The sequence below is a fragment of the Embiotoca jacksoni genome, unplaced genomic scaffold (assembly GCF_022577435.1).
Source record: "Embiotoca jacksoni isolate LCO1_2020_lvr unplaced genomic scaffold, fEmbJac1.0.p SCAF_16, whole genome shotgun sequence".
Classification (NCBI taxonomy): Eukaryota; Metazoa; Chordata; class Actinopteri; family Embiotocidae; genus Embiotoca; species Embiotoca jacksoni.
In genome coordinates, this window is record NW_027185296.1 from 1639481 (window position 1) to 1658201 (window position 18721).

Genomic DNA, 18721 nt, shown 5'->3' on the forward strand with positions numbered 1-18721 from the left:
TCTATCTATCTATCTATCTATCTATCCTCTGGGTATACACTCGTCTTAAACTCAGATTTAACATGATGACAGAGAAACTTTCTTCCTCCACCACATGAATGTGAAAAGAGCCTTTACGTGTCAAACTCTGCACAGACGTCATTCTGCACAGTGAAGCTCAAACAGCCATGTGAAGTCTCAGTTTTAAGTAGAAGGGTACTTTAAACATTTCCAAGGTGCTCTGGTGTGATGTTGCTGTTTATTTCCTCCATCTAAGCACATCTTTTTATCACATTTATCAGCTACAGAACTCTTAACTATTTTTTGAGGCATGTATTCGTATCTAAAATAAAACATAAAAAAATGTTTTGGCTCTTTTTAAACTCTTTTTAAAAATACGTTATAATTTTTTTATAAAATGCAATACTGTCAATCTCAATAATGAGGCTGTTTTTCATGCTTCCTGAATTGACTTAATGGAGAATGATGATTTTCATCAGACAGCGGTAATGTGCTGTTTATAGCCCGCTAGCAAACACAGGCAACGGGCATCTTTTTTAACTGGTAAACATTTACTAGGACACGGACACAGGCCTTTGTCCTCTCTGTTTGGACTCCTGCTTTTGTATTTCTTCCACCTCTTTGCTCTTTCTGTCTCTTGCTTTAATACTTTGTCCCTCTGTGTCTTCCATCTCCTCTTCTCTCTCTCTCTCTCTCTCTCTCTCTCCCTGGCTGTGTGAAGAGGTGATGGTATTGGGAGACAATGGGGAAGACTCACTTAATTAGCTGGATGAGAAGATGCATTGTGGCAATTACTGAGCACAAAGGGAGGGGAAGGTATGGCTCTGTAATGTGCTGCTGTGTGTATTTGCCTGCTTTTTGTAGCCTGGAGTGCAGGCAGTCCTTTATAGGAAAGAGTGAAAGCAGTAACAATGGAAGACAGGATGTACTCCACATGTAGAGCCATTTCCAGTCCTTTTACAAACAGGGACAACAGCAGCTACAGTCTCTTAAAGGCTGGGCATGTAGTTCTTGTATGCTCTGCACAGATGGATTATGGGGCTTTAAATGCACGGGTCTGGTGGCTTTGAGAGAACTAACTCTCCAGGTTATTTTTACAAGTTTCTATTGTCCATTTTTGGAGCCACTTTCTAATTAGGTACTGCCTACATGATTTTATTTAGCTTAATAAATAATTTACTGATGCTTTAAAGAAAAGGCTAATTGTATATGCATAAATAAAAACAAATAGAGCTGCAACTAAGGATTATTTCCATTAATGATTGGTCAGGGGATAATTTACTGGATTAATTCATTATTCGTTTGCTTATAAAATGAATAAATAAAATGTCAGAAAATATAGATTATGGGAAATCATGCTCACAAACCCCGGCCTCAAACAGCCCTCGTCCAATCAGAGCTTGATTCAGGGGCGGCAAATTCAGCATTAGCTGGCTGGAAATGAGAGGCCCGCATTTGTTTACAATTATAGCGTCAAACGTGTCCGAATTTTGAGTGGTAACTCCGCCGCTGTTAGCATTGTTAATTGCTGCTTACAGTTCCAGTTAAACACCTATTGCTTTTGCTCCAGAAAAAAACTTTTTTTTTTTTTACTGCTGTGAAAAATGTTGGTTTCTGTTTGTACTCACCCCAGCAGGACCTGTCAACTCCGTTTACCTCCTGAAACGGTTAATTGAGCTGTTATAACTAAGTACCTGACTGAAAAAGGACCATACCCAAAGCTGTTCTCACTGACTGATTAAATCGTCTTAAGTATTTGTAAATTATTGATTATCATGTTGGGTAACAAACAATGATGATTTCATTTCCTCCGCTCCTGCCCATCAATCCTCTTCATTCCTAATCCGGATTGTCCTGTTGCTGCGTACGAAACTGGACATGCTACTTTCTATTTCTGACAGGCTGTGAGTGGGCTGCTGCTCGGTGCCACTGCATGTTTTGTGTGTGTGCATGTGTGCAGAGTTGGATCTAGCAAAGAGCATCCTCCTCAAGTGGAGTGGCCTGAGGGGATTTCTTTCATGAAGTCAGATAACATCCTGGCGACCCCCTCTTCCTTTTTTTATAAGAGTTCTTTAACCTTGATAAATGAAGTAGAGGCGGGAAGGGAGTGAGGGAGGGAGGGAGGGAGGGAAAGAGGGAGGGCGGGAGGAAAAAGTTGCGGGCTGTGTTGGGGGATGAGGTTGTGATGGAGGGAGGAGAGAGAGAGGGAGAGACGGAGAGACACCAACTCCCAGGCCGGCTTGCTCTCAGGATCAATAACGTTCGGAGAGCTGCTGAGCACTCCTGTCTGGCAGCTCTACCATAGGGGATGGAAGGAATGGAGGGAGAGGGGGAGGACGGGAAGGAAGCGGGAAAAGGAGTGTTGAGAAAGCCTCTCTATCTCCTTCTTGTCACCCTTTTTTGTGAAGAGGGCGAATTGAGGTGGACGGCGATGGAAAGATGGAAGGATGAAGGGAAACACAGACGTAGGGTGGAGGGAAGCTAAGACCAACACACCTATCCAGCTACACCTATCATGCCACCCACCTGCCCGCCTGCCAGGAAAACACACGCTGGCGCGCACACACTCTGAGGTCTCCTTTTACGGAGCCACAAGGTTACAGAGTGTCGATACAAATGCGCACAGCCCTCCGACAAATGGGATTTGGCATGTTCAATCAACAGTGCTGCCAAATCCCTGTTGTTAAGTGTTGCAGAGCCATATCTGTCTGCAGTGGGCCTGAGCTATGCTACCTGGGCCCGCTAACTGTCCCCTAAATATCCTCTATTAAGGTCCTCAGTAATAGAATTATCTGTTGCATTTGTCATTGCATTTGAATAGGTGTGTGCGCTGTGGCATAAATAGCGAACAGAGAAGGAGTTGTCACATTGTGCACCTGTTATAGAAAATACAAAAAAAAAAAAAAAAGCCTTCCGTGACTCCTCCACCCGTGCCTCGAGGTCACGGACATCTGAGCTCTCTTCCTCTTTTCTTTCACCCTCTTCTACTTGATTTCCTTGCTTGGACTTTAAGTCGCTGGTCTCCCTCCTCAGGCCATCTCTCCTGGCCTTTTTTTCTGTCCTCTGTTAGACCTGATCCTTTCATCTTCTCTCCCCTAATCCTGTGCGAGAGAAGCCTTCTCTTCACCCCTCCTCTGCTTCCCATTGCTCTCTTTTTAACTCCATGCCTCTTCTTATTTTAGCGTGTCCCTTTGCTCCTTGTGCTTTATTCTTCCCCTCTCTTTTCCTCCTCTTTATCCCCGCTGCCTCTACTTCTTCTCAGCCTCTCTGTTTTTTTTTTTCTGCATCACCCTTCCTCCTCTTCTCTTATTTTTTCCTGTCCTTAATTAAGTTAGTGATCAGTTGACTGCCCCTATCATTGGTAAAGAGCAGGTTGGTCCTCCCATCCCAGGAGGGGGGTATATTGTCTGAGCTGGTTGACCAGTGTAATCCCCCCACCAGGGACAAAGGGCAGTACCCTCACTACCTCAGCCACCCCTGAAGGGCATTAGCCCCCTGACGAGAGCCATGCCCTGGCCTGCCTCTGCCTTCCTGACAACTCAGCATCACACTGCTGGCTCTTTGCTTATCTGAGGAAGCCAGTTTGACTTCAGCCTGCAGGGAGTGAATCCAGGTGACTTAAACTAAGGGAGTATGTGTGTGTTTGTATGCTAGTATATACACTTTAGTGTTTTAAAGCTTGTTTCTTTAGCCGTCTCAGAATTATCCAGAGTTCACCAAGTTCCTGCAGGAGCAGTGTTTATTGAGGTATACAGGATTTCCACCTCACGCACACACGCACGCGCACACGCACACGCACACGCACACACACACACACACACACACACACACACACACACACACACACACACACACACACACACACACAGGCTCATCTGTTGTATTAAGATCACAGCGTCCTACTCTAAACCTCTACACAACCCCACATACCCGTCTCTCTCTTGCTCTCTCTCTTTTCTCTTTCACACACACACATTCACACAGGGAATGAGTAGGTAAGGTTGCTATGGGAACGGATGGTCAGAGTTTACCAGAGGGGAAACAAACAAAGTACTGTTCATGAGACCAGGTTGTGCTGTGCAGGAGGAGCAGTGATACTCTGTGTGTGTGTGTGTGTGTGTGTGTGTGTGTGTGTGTGTGTGTGTGTGTGTGTGTGTGTGTGTGTGTGTGTGTGTGTGTGTGTGTGTGTGTGCGTGCGTGCGTGCGTGTGTGTGTGTGCAAATGTGGGATCTGTCATATCTAGTGAAAAAGCGATTAGATCCGTGTGTGAAACTGTGTGCACTGCATCCTTTTATCTCTTATGTTATTTTCACTGTGCCTTAGTGCTATTATCGATCTGCTATTCTTTACAGTATCGTCAGAAAATATTTGAACTGCTCAATAGGAGGTTGTCTGCATAGTGACAGCAGCTTCCAAAGGAATTTGATGAAATGTTTATGAGCCCATATGGCAACACAGTTTTTCAAGTTCATTTTCATGAGGAAGATGCACCTGTTTAAAAAAAGCAGAATATGCTCCCGTACTTTGCATGGTTTTGGGTTGCAAATGACGAATCATTTTCATTATTAGTCAGCTGCCTGTTTTTAATAAATTGTTTATATATTCATTTATAACATCAGAAAACAGTTTAAAATGCCCAACATAATTTCCTGGATCACAGGGTGATGTCATCGGAGGTCTTGTTTTATCCAATCAGCAGTCCTAAGCCCCAAAATAGTTAATCAGTTAAAATGTTGAGACATGAAAGTGCAGAAAACGAAGCATTCGAGAAGGTTGAAGGATATTCAGATTTTTTTATTCAGCCTTTAACCGTTTATCTTGATGCGCTTGACCCCTAATATTTGAATAACATCAAGGTATGGAGACATGCATTCATTTCCTTTTTATTGGTGCAATTTTTCTGTGAATCCAGTTAAAATTTTTACGACTTTTGGAGGGAAATCAACTTAAGTATGTCAAAGCCGCAGCACTGCATTGCCCCATGCCTGCTTTGCTGCTGTAACTCAGTTTGTTTCCCCTTAGAACGATCTGCTCTCCTCTCCTCTGCGGGAAAGTAGGCCTCGTGGTAGTTTGATGTTACCTCATCTGAGTCACAAACAGCAGCAACTTCCACATCATTTCTGCCTTTTCCCTTTCGCCATCTTTCCTGCTGTCCCTCTTTTGAGGCATACGAACAAAATGCATCTAACTCTAAAGCAGCAAACAAACCCGCTGTGTTTTTTTCTCCCTTAAAAATGACACCATGCCTTCCTCGCTCCATCTGTGTCCCCACCCCCTTTTTAATGCCTCTTTAGCCCTGCACTTGGCTGTTTGAGTAATATTTATTGCACACTCTCTTTTAGTCTCAGTTTCTCCTTTTATTTTTTTCACCCCCTCAAACAAACAAGTCCAATGCCGCGGGGCAAAAACACCCCCGACGCCACCACCTCCACCGACCCTCCCCGCCTCCTCCACCACCCCCCACCCCCCCACCCCGTTCCCTCTGCCCTCTCTCCTTCAACACTGACAGATAGACAGACGTACTGTTCTCTCTTTCTTTGCCTTTCACCTCTTAAACCTCCCTCCATCCATCCTGCCTGCACGGGTACAATGCAGGCGCTCTATCCTGCGGCAGGGAGAATGCAGCCCTGAACTAACAATATCACCAAGGCTGCCTGAATGCCGCCGAGTCCCATTGTGCTCTGTCAGAGGGAGTTAACACCCATGTCTGAGCCCAATGAATAGTATTATTGTGTCTGAGACATACACCGCACCCCGGGTCCCCATCCATGTCCCCCTAACTCAACTCGTCCCCCCCACTCCCAAACTTGCTTCTCTTGTCCCACCAGTGTAACCCCCCCCCCACACACACACACACCACTCTTGCACCCCCTTCGCTCTTTTCTTAACAGACAGCTCTAACTTCCAAAGCCTTGCCAGCCCACCGACTCTAAACCTGGGCACTTTACTTCTCTATTCCCCTGGCAGTTGGCCCGTGGGTTTTAGTCTCATTTTTTAGGCCTGCAGAGGGGTGGTGAGCGGTGGACAGAAGGGCTGTCGCAGGTCTGTAGTGACTGTGGCGAGGATATTTTGGTGATTGTGCGGTTGGTGCGGCTTGGTGCAATGTGAGGTGGTGGGGGTTGAATTTGGCCATGGCTCTTTCTCTGTTGAGGAACACAATAGGACCATGAATCCTCAAAGAAATGTCCCCCCAACTGGTATTATCATAAGAAGAGGGCTGCTGAACCCATTTGAATAATTCTAGATGATACAAAAGCTGAGATGTTTTCTTTGACAAAGTTTCTATAGAGCACCACTGGTCTGGCCAAAACATTTCCATTCCTTCACACTCACTATGGCACAAACAGAGGACGGTGTGGGAAGGGCAGTTGGAAATATCCTGTCAGTTTTAAATGATGCTTATGTTATTTTTAACCATTATGGGCAAATAAATATAAAAGTCTGTGGGCTTGTGCTGCTAAGGAAAAGAGGGTGGTTGTTGAAAAACTTTCCCTGTAAATATTTTTAATGTATTCTATTGATGCAGTGGTGATTTTTATAATGGGCCCACTCTTGCTATATTTTGCTATCTGCAGCACATCAGAATCTAATAGCTGAGAGTACCTTTGGCAGGCAGTATCTCACTGCCTGACACACTTAACTCTCAGGCCTCCAATCCCTGCAGTTTCTGCTCTCTAAGGTTAGCAGGTTCATATTACCAGCTGAGAGAGGATGCCAGAATCCTCACCCCCGACTTCTTGCTGATCAAAGACCAGGATTGACATTCAGAGTGGGTAAAATGTTGAAAGTTAAGATTAACTTGTTTTTTTCTCCATCTCTGTCTCTGGTTGTTTGTGTACAGCAAGAAGAAGAGGAGGAGGAGGAGGCAGTGGAGGAGGAAAAAGAGAAGCAGAGTGGGTGGAAGAATGGAAGGAGAGAAGGATAGAAGCAGTTCGAGGAGGTGGTTCGAAGCGGGTGAACCCAGAGCAGGTGAACACAGCTGTGGATCGCCATGGGCTCTCTGGCTGCCTTTCTCCTGTGGCCCCGGTGCTGCATACAGGGGTCCCGGGGAGCCAGCAGGGGCCAGCCAAAGCTGCGGCAGAGTGGGCAGGAGAGGCCAGCCAAGCCAGGAGAGAGGCAGGTGAGGCGGGTGAGCAGAGCTCTCATTCCCGCCGGCTAGGAGCCTCCTCGGCAGAGTGGAGCAGCGCGGAGCAGCAGAAATCAATACAGAGGAGAGAGGCTAGCAGAGGTTGCCCAGCACCGCCTGCAGGCCTCGGAGCCCAGGGACCAACCACCACCACTGCTCCCAGCTCCTCTCTCCATCTCTCTTTCTATCTTTCTCCAGCAGTCCCAGCACCAGCCAGGGCCAGGGCCCTAACCTCGCAAGCACCCCACACGCAGTGTGTGTGTCAGTGCGTGCACGTGTGTGTGTGTGAGAAACAGAAAAAGGGAGAGGGAAGAGACAGAGAAACAGTCTTTGTGTGTGGTTCAGCCGGAGGGTTTTTTTTTTTTTTTTTTTCCTTGCGTCCAACACCACTTGATAAAAACTTTGTCAGAGAGACATGGAGACGGCAGGGGAGGGAGAGAAACGGTAGAAGAATGAGACAGGACTCGAAGGTCACTTTTCTTCCAGCTCCCTCCCTCTTATTACTCATTCCACCTTACCAGGGTGAATAAGGATTGATCTGAGATGATGCACAGGATGTTTCTACTCAGTCCCACTTCCAAGCATGTAGCGCACAATATTTCTAAGATCTCATGAGCCAGGATGAAAGGACAATTTGAACTTTTTCTCTCATCCACTGTTTCAGACACAACCTGTCTTTTCACCTTAGATTTTCTTACCCTCACTACAGCAGCGCCCATCAGAGGATATGGCAGTGCAGTATTGATCTATAAGGTGGAAGAGAGGAAGACTGGCCGAGGCTTTCATACCTCTCCCTTACTACGTGTGGGGAAATAGCACCTGAAGTCCACTTACAGCAGAGATGCATGGCAGCACAAGTGAATAGCTGCTAATTGAAAGAGAGATGAAAAGGACAGTAGTGCCCCCTCCCCTTATCTGATTACTACCTAGGTTTTCAGCTGACGGGTTTTTATCCTCCTTGTAAACACAGGTCCCTCTCCCCACAAAGAGACTCACACTTTCACATGTTTCAGCAAAATTGCTGGTGACTAAAGAAAATACTCAACTCGGTTTGACCATCAGTGTAGACGTGAAAACAACAGGGAGGAGAAGCAAGTATATTGTTAATGCAGTGGTCAAGACATCCTGGTGAAACTTTAGATCCGAGAGGTCATGCCACCAAACCTACATATCTGAGAGCTGGAGTGACACTAAAGGACAGACGGACAGTTTCCCAAGCACAAAAAAAATACAGAGATTACAACTGGATTCACACTTCTTGGTGAGTACAACGTCATAATTTAATTGCTCAATTTTGTGATCAATACATGCAATTTTGGGATTCTGAAAGCAACGTAGAGCTAAGTAAAAAAAAAAAAAAAAAAAAGGGTTCCCCTCGTTTTAACACTGTTGTGATAAGATACCATTTCTGCTCAGAGGACTACGGTACGTTTCTGAAGTGAACACAGACTCGTTGTGTTGCAGTTGATCTCCTCAGTCAGCCCTGGGCTGTGATCATACTGTCACTGTTGGAGGAGCTCGTTGTTGTTGCCTGTACCAGGGAGGGTATTAAAGCGCAGTTCCCCCTCGCCTGCCAATCTCCTGGCACAGAGAGAGCGACTGGCGCCTCTCTACGCCTCAGCCTGGCAGCGACCCATGCTTACAAAATGGCCGACTCCTGTCTGCCAGCTGTCTCCCTCAGCCAAGATGGCGCTCGGTCGCTTTTTAATGCCCGCTGTTTGCCATCTGCCCCTTAATTGCTAACGGCTATGCAAATATCTTGTAATTGCCTTTGCATGTGCTCAATACTTAACCCCTCCCCCTCGGTTGAAAATAATAGTACTAGTGTAAGAGGAATAAAAGGAAACACAACCCTGTGCAGTTTGCTGATTGAATACACAGCAGGAACAATTAGCAAATGAATGTTGCCTGTTGTTGCTCTGGCCTTTACTTCTCTTTAAGCTCACCTTATTCTGTATGCAAATCACTAATGCCTTTGATGCCAGCTGAAAAATAGAGCAGCACCTCCGTCTTTCTCCCAGCGACTCGTTCGGAGACGCTCATGTGTCTTCTCATTGTGCCATATGTGACATCTGTGGTTGGCTGCATTACCAGGGTACCCCTGCCTCCTCTGACAGGCAAAGCCCACACTGTAAAGGAGAGCAGGAGCTCTCAGGGAGAGGCATAACATAATGACCTCATTAGCATGCTCAGCACTCCCTGCTATAGGCCCCGGTGCGCTGCTGCGCCGTGGGACCCACCGGTGTACGCCCTTCTCACAGCAACATTGTGTTCTCCCCACACAATGCGGGCGCTTCATACAGGCTTTATTACGCCTTGTCAAAGCGCAGGGGGGATCAGGGGGTATCAGTGCAGAAGCAGCAGGATACGCGCTGTGTACGTGGAACAGGAGATGTATTGGTGCTTTATGGTCTTAATGCGGTGTTAGCTGTGCTGATGGATCCTCTGTTGCTGCTGTTGTGCATTGACGTGTGTGTTTATGTTTGTGTGTGTGTGTGTGTGTCTCTCTCTGTGCTCCATAGTTGTGTGTGTGTGTGTTTGTGCAACTGTCCATTTCATTGGCAGCTCCCATGGCATTCGTGGCTGTTTTCACCTGCCAGTGCTAATTACTGAGTGATTTGGTGAATTGTCTATGTCCTGGAAATAGGCCATCATACACTCAGAAGACCTGTTGTATGGCATCTGTTGTCAATCTGTAGTAGCGTAGCCTCGAACTTTGCAGTAAGGACTCGAGGACGACACAACCACATGTACTGTCTCTCTCTCTGTCTCTTCAACATCATTTCACTTCCTTGATTTTAAATGTCTTTTTTTTACCTTGAAAAAAAAATCAAATCTTGTTCTTGTTCTCAATGTGTGCTTGTATTTTTGTGTGGGTAAGCATTAGTTTATTTGCGCAAGCAGAAGGAAAAAGAGTGGGTTTGACATCAAAATGTTTGACCAGCTTTTAAAAGCACTGAATCAAAACACAGATGGTACCAATCCCCGTGCCAGTGAAAAGCATAAACATTTCTAAGTACTGCCGGTTCTCCCAGGAACATAAAATATTAAATATATCAAATATTTTCACCTTGAAAACTGTGTTGCGATTAGTGCCGTGAATTATCCTTTTAAGTCTGTGGTAATCAGTGCTGTCATTTACCCATCCACAAAAGGCTGGTTCACCCCTGATATCATCTCCTCTATCAGACTCAGGCAGTTTTAATCAAGCCTCTCTGTCTAATCAGACCACAGTGACACTGATGAGGCTGAGGTGGAGCTGAGCGGGTTAGTATAAAGAGCTATCTGTGGTTAGCCTGGAGGGTACTGTATCCTTTTGCGGGGGGGAAATTGCAGTCAAGAAGACCGGTACTGGCTCAAATCAGCTCATATTAGCCCTTGGCAGTGAGGCCACAAAAACCAAGACAAGGCAGATTAAATTTATTTCATTTATCCAATTATGTGCAGTTATATTTGCTGATTTACCCAGCTTCATAAATCTTGTAGAAATGAATGCTTTTCAGTGGAAGCATAGCTAAGTTTCAGAAACAGTGAGGAAAACAGATCAACAAAAAAACAAAAAAAAACAACGAGTGATCGAGAGAAAATAAATGAAGCAGACCGAGAAAAATCAGTTAAAAATGATTTAAACACGTCATAAAATCTTGAATGTGGACGCATGTGAGATAGGCTGTAGAAGCGAAGAGAGAGAGTCTATTTACTGGATCATGAGGGGCTGAACATGGGTGGGGCCGTTTTATTTTTCATGTACATATTCAAAACTACAGGGGGGACCACACGTTATATGAAACAAGCAAGAATGCTATTCAGCCGCCGTAACTGTAACATACATGCTCATGCACACGCACTGGATGAACACACACACTTGCATGTGTCCACTCACGCTTACTCACAGGGAAAAAAATGACTCCCCAACACCATCTCCTGCAGAAAGCTTTTATGCTAATGACGGTCATGGTCATGTGTGTTACTACACTGCTGCAATTATGCATAATTTAATACGCAGAACACAGGCAGAATGCTACATTGGTTTAGGTGGACGTGCAATACGTGCTTGAATATAGTACCTGTGTGTAGTTTCAGATACTTCAAAGTTTTTCTCCCGTGGTTCCAAAGCCACATGTACACCGATGCTCTAATGATTTAAAACCAAATACTTTTCAGAAGATTTTTCTTACTTTCATGAAGCGCATCTATTTAAATGTATATTATCTAAATCATAAATATTACTCAAAGAAAATCACAATAATATAATATGTGAAATACCAAAAATAATTCTCATCAGGTGATTCATGATTTGTATTTAAACAGAGTAAAATGTAAATAACATGTTTAAAAATGTGAACATGAACATGATTATACTAGAAAGAAAAAAAAGAACTACCTAAATTCTCATGTTGCTCCAGAGAGTCAGACAGTTTTATTAAATTGAATAAATGAAGGAATTTTGAGGCATATTTTCTTATCATCTTCGTGGAGCGACTTGAAAGTGTACTGTTCATTTGTGTGTGTGATTGTCGTCCAGTCCACTGCAGCTTTTCTCATTCTGACTGCCCATTGCTTTTTATTTGCTGAGGTATTGATTGAATGTGGTCCACTCTTTGAAGTAATAGTTGCTGAAAGCATTTACAGCCATCACTCAATTCTTCCTGGCCTGTTTCAAAACGTCATTCTTTATCTGGTGTGACCAAACAAATAAGTGATCGCTTCTGTCTTGAATGAGCTCATCATTCAAATGAAAAATGAAATTTGAATACGTGCATTGATATCTTTTAAATACACCACAAAAATGTAAATTGGTAATTTTTACCTTTTTATTTCCCTTCACGTGTACACGCTTTCAAAATGTAGCTTCACAGATTTTTGGAAGAGATTGTTAAGCTCAAATGATCACTAATGCTTATTGTCCCATTTATTTTTTTCCCCACGTATTACAATTTGTATTCAGTACGCTGATAGCTATAAATGATTTCATTTGAGGTATTCCAGTTTTACAATAACAATCATTGTTTCCTCAAATAAATCAAATCATTTGAGATGTTGAAACCATTTCGGTAAGTATGATAATTAAGATATACATTTTTGAACATGATGCGACCCATTTCTGCCTCTGTACGTAACAAGAGTTGTCAAGATGCATTCGGTAGACCAAACTAAATTCACTTCATTGATACTCAGGCAAATTCCTTATGTGAAACTACCCTTCTTAGGAAGTAATTCCTGAGTCAAGTGTTGCTGCTGTGGTTTCCTCAGCGCTGCAACACTGAGCCCCAAATCTGATTATAGACTCAGGCAAAAACAGTCAGGCATTTGTCCAAGTCACTGATTATGTCATTTCAACAGGCTGCAAACACTCCGACGGGCTAGACAGCTCTGAGGGGAGAATTATGAAGCCGGAGTGGAATGGAGGCTGTATGAAAAGGAAATGAAAATGGAGTAGTGCTGTATGTGTGATTAAACTGCCTGCTTGCCGGCAAAGGGGCCACGCTGGCGTAACACAGGCCTGAGATTTGGCCGTAATGAAAATGTGAAGGTGGTGGGGTTTGAACCCCCTGAATGACGTGTATGAGCACACACACACACACACACACACACACACACACACACACACACACACACACACACACACACACACACACACACACACACACACACTCACTGTTACACATACATTACAGTGTACGTATGGGCTCGGGCTGAATGGCTTGAATGAAGGGCCATTGAGAAGAGACTGCAGAAAGGAATAATACTGTGTGGAGTGAAACAAAAGCTTCCCGAATTGGAAATAAAACATTCAAATTTTTGTGTAGTCGGTAAATCATACAAATCCTCGGGATGCTGTTGCCCTTAGAAACAGGCAGACGAGGCCATGGTGGCCACATAAATATTAAATTGAACCATTCAGATGCGGAGACAGGATCCCAGTCATCAAGCGTGGGAACAGGCTAAATGATTAGGGGATGAGAAGTCTGTGCAGTGGAGGGGGGGTTTGTGTTTAGTTCCTAGCCAGACACCCCAGCTGCACTGACTTCCATTCAGAAACAGGTTAAGAAGCACCACAAGGGTCAAGGTTAGAGGGTGTGGGGGGAAGGGGTCATCATCGCAACGTAGAGCGGTGTATGTGTGTGTGTGCCATCCGTCTGCTGTTCATCGCCGGCTGGCTGGCTGACTTGTCTGTAAGCTACCTCTGTGTTTGCTTATTTTATAAGCTGCTTCTTATTGCCTCGCTCCGGGAACAACTTGAGCTGCGAAGCAGGGGAACCCAACCCCCTTCAGTCAGCCTCTGGCCAGTCACCAGTCTGCCCTGAGCCAAATCGAGCCAGAAATCAGTCCTGCAGCCCAGTCTACCCCTTGGTCAAACAACCCCCAGCCAAACCCAGTCAAACCCAGTCAGACACTTTGACAGCCCCCCCCCCCCCCCCCCCCCCCCCCCTTGTCTGTCTCAGTCTGCTGCCTCCTGTAATTTAACATGTCGTCTCGGGGTTCATCGAATGTGCACACCTCAGTCAGACATGTATTTCATTCATTACGTGTATCGCTTTGGAATTCTTTGCCTCGGCCCATGCGGAAATAATTTTGAATTCATCACATTTATAAATTCAGACCAAATCCATATTCCAATATGGTGTGTCGTAGGCTGAGCCATTCGCTAATTTCACATGCCATGTACCACGTCCTCTTGATGAAGCCAGCCATCAATAGAAAACCTCTTTTTTTTTTTCTTTTTTTTTTTTTTTGGTGAAATGCAGTTGGTCATTGTATCATTTCCATTTCATTAAATCATCCGAGAGGCGAGTCCGTGAGCTTGTGGCACATTACGCACGTTTGGTTTGAAATAAACAGTGTAAGCCCTTTGAGGGGAGGGACTGCAGCACATGGGGAGAGGAGAGGAGAGGAGAGGAGAGGAGAGGAGAGGAGAGGAGAGGAGAGGAGAGGAGAGGAGAGGAGAGGAGAATGAGGGGATGTGGAGTGAGAGGAGGAAAAGAGAGGACAGAAGGAGGAGAGGGCAGAAATGGAGAGGAGCGGAGGCACAAGCTAACCCACCCTGCGGTTGCCTGCTTCCATTCTTCATCAGGGACTTATGCTTCATTAGACTGTCTGAAAGAAAGACCCCGCTTTCCCTCATCACCTCAATAGACCAGTACCCCTTCTCTTCCATAGCCTGGAGGGTTCTCCTACAAAAGCCCACCACCCTCACCCCCGTTTTCCTCCCCATTTTAGCCTCCGTCTCCTAATCGTCTCAGCTCACGCTGAAATCAAGCTTAGTAACAGCAGTTTTGTGAGCCCCTCTGGTTCGACGCCCTCCTCCCCCCTCCGCCCCCACACCATCCTCCGATCCCCACCAGCTCCCCTTCTCTGCTCATTCACTCACCTTGGTCAGACACACCACCCACCCACTGCTTAAATCCCTATCAGCATGTCAAGTAAATGTCTGCCCAGCTGGGGTTGACACACACACACACACACACACACACACACACACACACACACACACACACACACACACACACTCATGCTGAAATATAAATGCACTACACACACAATCTTTTGCTTGCTTCTGGGGTTTAGCCTTCCTCCCTGCTGACCCTTTTCACCCCTGTTTTGCTCTCTTCCCCTTCTCGCCGCCTCTCTTTCCCCCTCTGCCTCTCCTCAGGCACTGATCTGACAGGATGGTTTGGCTAGCTGACTATATCTGCAAGAGGTTTATCACAGGGCTTCACTGCACTCCTTCTGTTACTTGCCTGTTTTTTTTTTTTTTATTTTCAAAATCAAAGTGTTTTTCTCCAAAAGACACTCCGTACCTTAGGCCATGCTCACCTTAACATCCCATCTATTTGATTAAAAGGTTAGTGGAATCCTATCCTCTAAATTTGTTACAGTAAAATCTGCTCAGTTTATCTTCTAATACAATCTGCAGCTGAAATATCTGGACTGTGTGTTAAGAAATGAAGTCTCATATCTGCCGTATTTTGAAGTCGCTCCAAATACTTTTTCCTTTTTTTTCCAGGAGGACTGAAAATGTACCCAGGAACATTTTTTAACATGTTTTTCCTATTTTTCATACAAGGTTTTTCTAGATAAATAGTGTTAAGGATCAATTATTTTCCACTATCTACCACAGTTACATTTCATTTTTAGCAAAACAGTGTTTCACTGAGATGTTATTAACTTTTTGTTACTTTTTAATACTTGCTGTTTGTATTTACTGTCGTATCAGAGTTACGGGAGAGAGATTTCCTTGTTCATCTAAATTGTCATAAACTTGATCTTGATCTAATCTCCCACCAGCTGAAGTCTCAGTCTCCTGGGTTGTAAACAATTATTTGTGTAATTGTGTGTTTGTTATGCCCTCACGGTGCTACATTATGTATTACAGACTTGAAAGAACAACCCCCCCCCTCCTCCCCTACTACATTTCAATCATTACTCTGGTTTTAGGGGACAATGACGAGCACAGTGCATTCTCAGCAGTGCATCTGTCAACAAAGCACAATCTTTATGGAAATGTATTCAGATGCATTCTCAGCCCCGTAGCCCATCATCTCTGCTGGGCGGCGGTGGAGGCTGTTCTGTCACATTTTCTCCTGTAGCATGGCAGGAAGAAAAAAAAACAAAAAACGTGCAACACAGCTGGCGAAGCACACCGCGAGGTGGACCCCTGCCAACGCGCCTGAGAAACCCCTATTAAACCCTATGTTTATATTGGGGCTGTGATTTACAAATGTGTGCTTTCTTGCCTTTAGCCATGTGCACCCCCTATGTCGTTTTGCTTTTTCATCAGGCGCACAGCAGACAGCAATAGAATAGTGAGGACGGGGTCCTTGCTGCATGTGCTCGGCGAGATGGGAAGGGGAGGGGAACGAGAGAAAGAGAAGAGGAGAGGTGTGAGCATTTTCATCTTAGTGGGTGCTCTTCTCTGGAGCTCAGTGCTATGCTCACATTGAGATATTTCCCGAGCGCGTTGACACAAATATGCGCACACACACACACACACACGAATGTATACCACTGTGCTCCACAGCTTTGGTTCATCTCTAATGTTCTGAACTTGACTCTCGGCAAGTTCATTGTTATTCATTTCACTGTCATCCAGATTGCCCTGTGAGACTGACTAAGTCTTCAGCCCAGGTTTCCCAGGAAGGACTGTGTTTGTCACACACACACACACACACACACACACACACACACACACACACACACACACACACACACACACACACACACACACACACACACACACACACACGTGCCCACACAAACCTATTGTTCCAGCAGCGGGATGGCTGTTGTCCTCCGGGTAAACGTGTGTGCTGACTGTATCAGAGGACACAGTGAGACGGTGCAGTTTGTCAATGACCTGGTTCTGCTGCATCAACTGCAGCAAAGTTCAGTTCTCTGGCGATTCGATGCAGTGAGAGCAGATGCACAGATTTGTGTTGTGTAGGATGATATTGCCTTTATTTTGGCGCGGCGGATTTGAAATATTCAAATCTGATTCCAGGTTTGACTGCGAGTATTTTTCATTAGAGTTCTCTTATTCTCACTAGAACCTTTACAGGGGGGCTCACTCTCATTGTTTTAAAGTCGCTTGAAATAAGCATCCCTCTCATTTTCTTGCCCCTTACTGTCTCTTTCCTTCGTCTTTTTTTACTTTCTCCTTCTGTCACAAGAAAACCAGGGGCTGCCGTTTGCTTAGCTGAGTCCATAAAGAGGCGTTTTAAAAAGCTGTGTTAACAGACCAACAAAGCTTTAAATGTGCCCCCCTCTGTGAGGGGGTGGTTCCCATAGGGATGTGGCGTGGCGCGCCATTGGTAGGCCTCTATCCGGCCTCTCATTCAGCCCAACGCTCAGTCACGGTCACTTATGGTAGGAGGGAAAATCACACAATTCAGCCCAGGCCTGATCCAATGACATGTTTTTTTAATGAGGTGGCTCTATGTCTTTGTTTGGACACCAAATTCAAGTCCAGACCTGAGCAAGTCTCTCTGAATAAGATGCAAGGCCATGGCCAGGCACAACTTAGCACACAAAAAGCACAAAGAGCCCAGCTTCTGTCCAGCCTGTGAATATCTCTACTTTTACACCGCTCCTCTTCAAACACAACTCACAACTACAGCGATATTAACAATGACTTTTAATTTCTTACTGTCAAAGTATTTGCTGTTCTCTGTGCTGAAGGACTACAAAGCTCAAAACTTGTATTCTTAACAGAATACAGTGACATAGATAAGAAGTGCCTGGAAGCCAATTCTAGCCACTGCAGTTATTTTTTTTTTTTTCCAGGGTCATACACAGAGAGATTCCTTTCTCTCCTATTTTCACCGGCCCTGTTGTCTTTTTCAGAAAACGCCACACCATATATCACGCATATATGTGCATGTGTCATACGGTGTGTGTACATCTGTGAGCGCGCCAGGCGCTCCCTGGTTTGTATGTTCAGGGGTGAAGACTGTCATTAAACTGTCTGCCTGCATCACCAAACTCAACCATCACCCTGCCTGGCTGTCCGTTCTATTTCTCGCCGGGCCCTCGAAGAACCCACACACAGACACACACACACACACACACACACACACACACACACACACACACACACACACACACACACACACACACACAAAGATATTCACTTGGCCATCAGCCAGGATCCACATACACAAAGCATACTGTCTGTCTCCTCACACTTGACACAAAACTGATACAAGATTTTGAAGGCTGACATACTGATATTTTTATGTTAATGCTGCAGATAATATTTTGCTCTCATGTTTATTTCCTACAGTTTTTCTTATTTGCTGGGAAAAATGTCTTTGAAACAGTAGTTCAGATCTGATTCTTAACCGGGCTTGTTTGACCCTTAGTGTCTACTTGTGACTCCTCATAACAGCAATTTAAACTGAGTGGGGAGTTTTGTGTGCAGATTGTTTCAGTTGAATAATTTTATAGCCCTGAAGAGAGTAACGTTTGTAAAAAAATATATTTTTCTTGGACAGTGCAGTTATTCCATTGAAATCATGGCTGCAGGGAACGTCTTTTAAAGTGGATTAATACATTCAAAAGGCAAGGTTGCCACTTAAAGTTGTAACCTTTAAGGATTTTAATTTTTTTAAAAGCAGTAGCAACAATAAAACTAAGAACATTCAGTTAATTAAAACCAAGATAGATCGACACTATAACAAACCTCAGTCTGCCCACTGGATCTGACTGCTGAAGCACTCTTACACCTTCTCATACAAGCAGCCCATCAGCCAGGTTACTTGTCTCTGATGTAGTCCGTCTCTGTTCTTTGCTCACGTTCAAGGCTGCTGTAATGGGGAATTAGTATGCAGAGAAGCAGACGGCCCGTGGATCTAATAGGTAGCCAGACTGGAGTAGTAGACTGGAGTGGGGGAGAGAGCATCTCCTTCACTTCTCCTCCTCCTATCCTCCCGCTCCGCTTCCCTCTCCCCTTCATCGCCTCGTTCCCCATGCCCTGTCCCAAACCTTAATGGGACGTCAGACGGACAGCCTCGCCTGAATTGAGCAGCCTCCAACCCCCTTGTTGTCTCCCTCCAAAAAAAAAAAAGAGACTCCCCCATCCCCCTTCTTTTCCCC

General features: G+C 45.0%; 1 long non-coding RNA gene across 3 annotated transcripts in view; it reads left to right on the forward strand.

The window, feature by feature from the left end:
- LOC138198632 (uncharacterized) overlaps positions 1–18721 on the forward strand; it is a 42369-nt gene that overhangs the window by 20964 nt on the left and 2684 nt on the right. For all 3 annotated transcript variants that reach the window (XR_011178287.1, XR_011178288.1, XR_011178286.1), the window contains exon 3: positions 6842–8387. This is a non-coding gene — a long non-coding RNA (uncharacterized lncRNA). The remainder of the gene's footprint in view (positions 1–6841; positions 8388–18721) is intronic.